An 8046-nucleotide genomic window follows, 5' to 3' on the forward strand; every position below is an offset into this window, starting at 1 on the left:
AACGGTCACATAAGTGACCGTTGTGGCCGGGTCGGCCCGTCCCGGCCCGGTAACAACGGTCAGATTGGCCCTTTGACCGTTTTGCCCTCAAAAACGGTCAAAAAACGGCTATTTTGTGAGGTTATTTTGGTCATTTACCTAGGGGGCTGGTTCTATAAATAGAGGGGGGTTTTCATTTGTTTTCTTCACACCAAAAACTCATCTCTTCTCTCTTATACTCTTATACTCTCTCTTATACTCTTATACTCTCTTATTTATACTTTCTAATCCAATCCCCAAATGGCTTCCGGATCTGATTATGAAGAGCAAAACATATCTCCCGATCCTGAATTGAGTCCTCCTACTATGAGTCCTCCTACTATCAGTCCTCCTACCGAAGTTAATCCCGAATCCGGTGGCGACGAATCTGCACCAAGAGCTCCTAAACGGCCAAGATCCGATGTGTGGAATTTTTACGAGAAGATCGACGTCACCAAGGATGAACACGGTAGGATCCTCACCCAGAAGGCTAAGTGTGCTTTGTGCGGCAAGATTTTTCAAGCTCATCATAAGAGCGGCACCAACCACCTCAAACGCCATTTAGATAAACACAACAAAGGCCAGCCTCCTCAAGGTGATATCCGACAATCCATGATTTCTCAATCCTCCTCTTCTGGTAGTCTCGGTAGTTGGAACTATGACGCTGCCAGAGCCAGGAAATGCGTAATCAGGTTTATCATTCTTAAAAACCTTCCTTTTAAATTAGTAGAAGATGATGAATTTGAAGATATGTTTAGAGATGGTTTTTATCCTGCATTTAAAAAATTTTCTCGTCAAACCTGTCAACGTGATATTTTAAAATATTATCAGCAAGAACAAGAAAAAATAATTTCTTATTTTAAAAATTTAAACTGTAAATTTTCTTTAACTTCTGATATTTGGACATCTAGAGCACAAACTGGATATTTATGTATCACAGCACACTGGATTGATGAAAATTGGCAAATGTTTAAAAGAGTTGTTTCTTTTATTGCAATAGAAGAGTCACATACTGGTGCTAATGTTGCAAATTTAATAATTGAAGAACTTATGAAATTAGAAATTTCACAAAGAATATTTTCTCTTTCACTAGATAATGCAAGTAATAACAATGTAGCTGTTGATTTTATCAGATCATCTTTATCATTGCCATGTCATGGTGATCTTTTTCATATTAGGTGCATCTGTCATATTTTAAATTTAATTGTTCAAAGTGCATTTACTGAAATTAAACCCATGATAGAAAAGGTTAGAACAGTTGCTTACATGCATAGTGCTTCTGAACAAAGACTTAAAAGATGGAAACAATTTTGTAAAAGAAAAAATGTAAAGCCTAGACTAATTCCAAAAGATGTTGACCATAGGTGGAATTCCACATATGCAATGTTAAGTGTAGCAATAGAATATAAAGACATTATAACTGATTTTATAAACTATTATGCTTCTAGTTCTAGTTCTGGTAGCACTTATGGAATAACTGAAGATGAATGGACAGTTATATGTAATTTAAATGAAATGTTACAAGTTTTTTATGATGCTACCATGTTATTATCTGGCTGTTATTATCCAACCATTACTTTAGCTGCTTTACAAATTTTAAATATTCAAAATTTTTTTGATAAATATCGTTTGGATGCTACTTTTGGACCTATGGTTTTTGAAATGGAGAGCAAATTTAATAAGTATTTTAGGCCTATTCCTCATATTTTTGGTTTGGGGGTTCTTATTGATCCATGCTTGAAGGATATTGGCCTTCGAAGTTTGTTACAGTCATTGTATGGTGGACAGGTTATAGACTTAGATGATGGAACCACCCTGAATGCTACTACTCATCATTTACTTATTAGAAATTATTTTCAAACTTTATATGATGAGTATGCAGCTAGACATGGTGTAGCTGCACAACAGTCTGCAGCTTCGGTTTCTTCGAGCTCATCCCGAGCCCGAGGTAAAAGTGTAAGTTTTGATAGGTATGCAATGGTAGCCGAGCTAACTGGTGGATCTGGACTTGGATCGTCATCATCGGAGGTTTCTGAAATAGATGAATGTTTGCGTCAAAAGTTGGTTTTGTCATGGAATTCATTATATCTTCAGTCGATTACAATAAATTCAAAAGAAATAGCCTTTTTATAAGACTTCTTTTACACAACAAAATGAAAATTACAACTCTTGGGAAACAAACGCAGGAACGCAGGATCGTTGTTTGGATCGCTGCTTGCGTGTGATCTTTGCCTGTGCCGGGGGTGCGTTAGCCCGTGGACCACCAAATCATAGATTCTGATCGAATCGTGAGGGGTTTATGATTCTGACTTCGTTTATCGAAGTGAGAACTTGAAACGATATCTTATCAAGGTAAGATAGTCATTCTTCTTGAAATCAAGTCAAAGCCTGAATATCAAGGAATGGCCGGAAGCTCAAGAACTCTGCTCTGTCTGCTCTGAAGTGCTCGACAGTAAACGCTGTCTCGGGAAACAGTAACCGCAGACAGTTTTCGTTTTAACTGCCTTCCCACGTTTCAAACTCCGTTATTTTAGCAGTTATTCACTTGATTTTCGCCCACGATGTTTCCCACGTCCCTTGGCAGTTAATGGACACGTGTAGGGTCTCGGAAACAGTAACCGCAGACAGTTTTCGTTTTAACTGCCTTCCCACGTTTCAAACTCCGTTATTTTAGCAGTTATTCACTTGATTTTCGCCCACGATGTTTCCCACGTCCCTTGGCAGTTAATGGACACGTGTAGGACAGTTACAAAGGTGGGTTTTTACCATCTCAAAGCTGTCTCGCTAGCGAGACAGCAAAGTCTGTCTCGCTGGCGAGACAGTAAACACTGTCTCGCTGGCGAGACAGCAAAGTCTGTCTCCAAATACTATCTCGCTGGCGAGACAGCAAAGTCTGTCTCGCTGGCGAGACAGTTCATATCTGTCAGTTTTGAGTGGTTTTCCCTATGTTTGGATATCTTTCAGCAATTTTTGACGCCTACAGATACCCCCTCCAAAGTATTCCAAACTCATTCTTTTATAGAAGAGTCTGAGATACTTTGGATAGGATAGATCTTATCTGCAAATCCTTCAAAGCTTGATTGAGGAGATCATAGGGAAGGACCCATAAATGGCTTCAACTCTTGACTTCGTCATCTTTTAGCCTATTCAGTGCTTTGTAGAATAGCTAAAATTCCTCCGGTGCTGCGCTTATCGCGTGACCGTCGTCGAAGTCTTGAATTGGAACTGCTATTGAAGAATGGAGAAATAGTTTATACTCATATACTTTATTGGAGTGTTCAGGAAATAGTTTAACCTCATATACCCGTTGGGAGGTAATCAGGTTATTCTTAAGAATATTCCGAGTAATATTCTCCAGAAACTTCCTGTTGATGGTAGGGAAACAGTTTAGACTCGTGTACCGATCGGAGTAATATGGTCTCTTTTTTGTTGGTAGAGATGAACCCGATGATGGAGAGGAAGAATTTTATATTCTATCTCCTGGTCTCTTTTTTGTTGGTAGAGATGAACCCAAAATCGGAGAGGAAGAATTTTATATTCTATCTCCTGGTCTCTTTTTTGTTGGTAGAGATGAACCCAGAATCGGAGAGGAAGAATTTTATATTCTATCTCCTAGTCTCTTTTTTGTTGGTAGAGATGAACCTAGAATCGGAGAGGAAGAATTTTATATTCTATCTCCTGGTCTCTTTTTTGTTGGTAGAGATAAACCCGGAATCGAAGAGGAAGAATTTTATATTCTATCTCCTGGTACAAAGGAAATTTGAAGTGGAATTTCTATTTAGAGAATCTGAATAAGGTTTGATCAATTGAGATTGGAAGCAATCCTAACTTTTATGGGTTTAATTGCGCAAATCGAAAGTGGACCTCTTGTTCATGGAAGGAATCAAGAGGGGATTTTGTCTTTGGTCCTAACTGTTTAAAGGTTTGACCAAGATGGGAATTTGAGACGATCCTAACTGTTTAAAGGTTTGATCGTTCAATTTATGGACCTCTCGTTCATGGAACGAATCGAGAGGGGATTTTGGCTCTGGTCCTAACTGTTTAAAGGTTTGACCAAGATGGGAATTTGAGACGATCCTAACTATTTAAATGTTTGATCGTTCAATTTGTGGACCTCTCGTTCATGGAACGAATCGAGAGGGGATTTTGGTTTTGGTCCTAACTGTTTAAAGGTTTGACCAAGTGGGAGTTTTGAGATGATCCTAACTGTTTAAAGGTTTGATCGTTCAATTGGTGGACCTCTCGTTCATGGAACGAATCAAGAGGGGATTTTGGTTTTGGTCCTAACTGTTTAAAGGTTTGACCAAGTGGGAGTTTTGAGACGATCCTAACTGTTTAAAGGTTTGATCGTTCAATTGGTGGACCTCTCGTTCATGGAACGAATCGAGAGGGGATTTTGGTTTTGGTCCTAACTGTTTAAAGGTTTGACCAAGTGGGAGTTTTGAGATGATCCTAACTGTTTAAAGGTTTGATCGTTCAATTGGTGGACCTCTCGTTCATGGAACGAATCGAGAGGGGATTTTGGATTTGGTCTTAACTGTTTAAAGGTTTGACCAAAATGAGAATTTTGTGAGGGAAGATTGATCTAAAGAGGTGATCAAATCTCATCTCAGCAAAAGAGTATTCGGAAGTCATAGTAGGAGTTTAGTGTTTATCACTTTGTTCATAATGATCGGAGTTATCCCTAAGATTATTACATTTAACATTCTTCCGAGAACTTCCCGTTACATGAATTATCCACCCTCAGCTTTCTTTGCAAAACTGGGTGTAACGAGGAGTACTTTATCCTCATTCGCATGTTCGGGTTATCCTTAAGAATATAAGATTCTCCAGGAACTTCCCGTTATATAAATCATCCACCCCCAGCTTCCTTTGCGAAACTGGGTTTAACATTGTACTCAGTTGGATAATCGAGAAGCAGTTTATACTCATATACTCTTTGGAGTGTGGGGAAACAGTTTATACTCGTGCACCCACTGGAGTTGTATGGTCGTCTTTACTCGACTTCTTTCGTCGTTATGACGCTGGAGTCAATTAGGGCTTGGATCTTGTTTTTAAGTCCAAAGCAAATCTCGGTAGGATGAAGAACCCTTCTATGGTACGCACAGTAGTTTGGATCCGTAATCCTCTTAGCTCCATCCTGATCTTTAATAGGTGGTAGCTCGATTTTGTCATTAGCGAGGAGGTATTCCAATATGGCTGGAGCTTCATCATCTTCGAAAGAATACTCCTTTTGGAACCTCGGATCGAGAGTTGCGTTCACAGGAATTGTGGATGTCGTCGGTTGACCTCTCTCAACTTTCTTTCTTTTAAGAAAGTGTTCAGCTTGTTCACTCCGAGATTTTAACTCCTTCCAAGTTGTGGATGGCACGACCCCAGAGCTTCCAGGACATCGATGGAGAGGTTATTGTGGCATGTTTGCAGGATGAACTCCTCTGTAATAGGATCTCTGCAATTCATTGCTTTGTTACGAAAACGTTTGACAAAATTGTCAACTGACTCTCCGTCTTTTTGCTTCTCATCCAAAAGGATTCCGATTGACACTTCGGTGTCATCATCGAAGAAATTGCTGAGGAACAAACTTTCCATGTCATCCCAACAATTGATGCTCCCTGGCTTGAGCCGTCGGTACCAATCGAAGGCGGGCCCACGAAGGGTGCCAACGAATGACCGGACCAGGGGGTTGAAGCCGCTGAGCTAGCAATTCTCTCATTTGTTGGATAGCTAACTCCATTTCTGTCTTCACTTCAGCTCTAATTTCTTCACGTTGTTTGGCTAGAGCTTCTTGAAGTATTTGAGCAAATTGATCAGAGGTGATCGTGAGTACTTCTCTGGTTTGTCCTGTGCTAGACATTGTATCATCAGAAGCAATTGCAGAATAAGTGTCCGAGAATTCATCCTCCGATGACATTCCTTCTTGCATTCTCTTGTAATTTCTGCGTCTGATGGCTCCTAATTGGAGTCGAGACATCCTTTGAGCAATTCTTGGATTGACTCTTCCTCTCGGGGAAAAGTCAGGATTTGAGTCACTTGAATGCCGCTTAGACTTTCTTTTATCAGCCACGTTGATGGTGACTTCAGGGAATTCATCATCTTGGACAGCTGATCTTATAAGTCGTGCACAGGAACAATGAGAGCGAGTAATTCTTTTTTGAAATTTATTCACACCCCCAATTTGATAATACGATTCATCGGTATGATTGCCAAAAAATCGTATCGTTCGTTGGCATGACCTCCCAGGTATGACGATGTCTTTTGGTGAATGCGTCTTCTTCTGAGGGTATAAAACCTTGTTGGCATTCTCAAGACAATTTATTGTTGCCTTTGAATGATCCAAGGTTATGTCGGGAGTCACACGTTTTGAACCAGCCCCTTGTGGGCATGGAATCTTAACGGGCTCCGAATGCTGATTTTGCACAACTCCATATTTTTGGAATCCAAACTTTGCAGAGTTTTGGTGGTTCTTTGACCACTGTTTCTTTGTTTCTTTCTCGTCTTTGTTGTAATAGAGCACGGGCATGAGCAGCGTTTGCGCGACGTTTTTGTATACGTTCTTTGAGGGTTGAATGAACCCTTTTGACTGTAGTCCATTCCTCCGTCGCTAATTTAGCAGAGATATGAGTGATTGGTCGTTAAGACAACTGAACCACTCGATGCCTCCTCGACTCTAGGTCCGCGTGATAACGAACCCCGTCGGTTTGTTCCAATGCCTTAGCCAATTGACGAGCGCGGCGTTGGCGTCGCCTTTGACGAGCCCTCTTTGTCAGTGGCGAATTTCGATCGAATGACTCCTTAATTGGGGAGGTATGCTGTTGAGCAGAGCTGTTGCGAGTAAAATCTTTAGCAACAATCGGGCCAGAGTCTTCATCCGTCGCATTTGATAACTTCAACGAAGATGAAATCTTCCTGCATTTGCGAGGCGAGGAAGACTTTACAGATGAGGACGAAAAATACTCCTCAAACTTTGCTTGGTCGAACTCGTACTCTACCGTTGATTCAACCAGGATCTTGATGATTGGCTACGACACGACGGTCTCGGCAGCGAGACCGTTGGCTCTCACTATGGTCGCCAGCTTGTTTGCGTCAAAAGTTGGTTTTGTCATGGAATTCATTATATCTTCAGTCGATTACAATAAATTCAAAAAGAGATAGCCTTTTTATAAGACTTCTTTTACACAACAAAATAAAAATTACAACTCTTGGGAAACAAACGCAGGATCGTTGTTTGGATCACTGCTTGCGTGGGATCTTTGCCTGTGCCGGGGGTGCGTTAGCCCGTGGACCACCAAATCACAGATTCTGATCGAATCGTGAGGGGTTTATGATTCTGACTTCGTTTATCGAAGTGAGAACTTGAAACGATATATTATCAAGGTAAGATAGTCGTTCTTCTTGAAATCAAGTCAAAGCCTGAATATCAAGGAATGGCCGGAAGCTCAAGAACTCTGCTCTGTCTGCTCTGGAGTGCTCCAAATGATCAGCCCCTTCAAAAATGGTCTTTGGGGGTATTTATAGCCTCCAGGATGAACAGTACTTCCGAGACAGTGTTTACTGTCTCGGCGGCCGAGACAGTAAAGACTGTCTCTCCCCGCGAGACAGTAAATACTGTCTCGTGAACAGTAATCGGGGGGTATTTATAACCCCTAGGAACAGTTGGCGGAAAACAGGCTCGCGAAACAGCATTTGCTGTCTCGGTTGCCGAGACAGTGTTTGCTGTCTCGGCGGGCGAGACTGTCTCGGAAACAGTAACCGCAGGCGGTTTTCGTTTTAACTGCCTTCCCACGTTTCAAACTCCGTTATTTTAGCAGTTATTCACGTGATTTTCGCCCACGATGTTTCCCACGTCCCTTGGCAGTTAATGGACATGTGTAGGGCAGTTACAAATGTGGGTTTTTACCATCTCAAAGCTATCTCACTGGCGAGACAGTAAAGTCTGTCTCGCTGGCGAGACAGCAAACACTGTCTCGTTGGCGAGACAGCAAATACTGTCTCGCTGCGAGACAGCAAATACTGTCTCGCTGCGAGACA

This window comes from Asparagus officinalis, chromosome 4 (genome assembly GCF_001876935.1).
Source record: "Asparagus officinalis chromosome 4, Aspof.V1, whole genome shotgun sequence".
Classification (NCBI taxonomy): Eukaryota; Viridiplantae; Streptophyta; class Magnoliopsida; order Asparagales; family Asparagaceae; genus Asparagus; species Asparagus officinalis.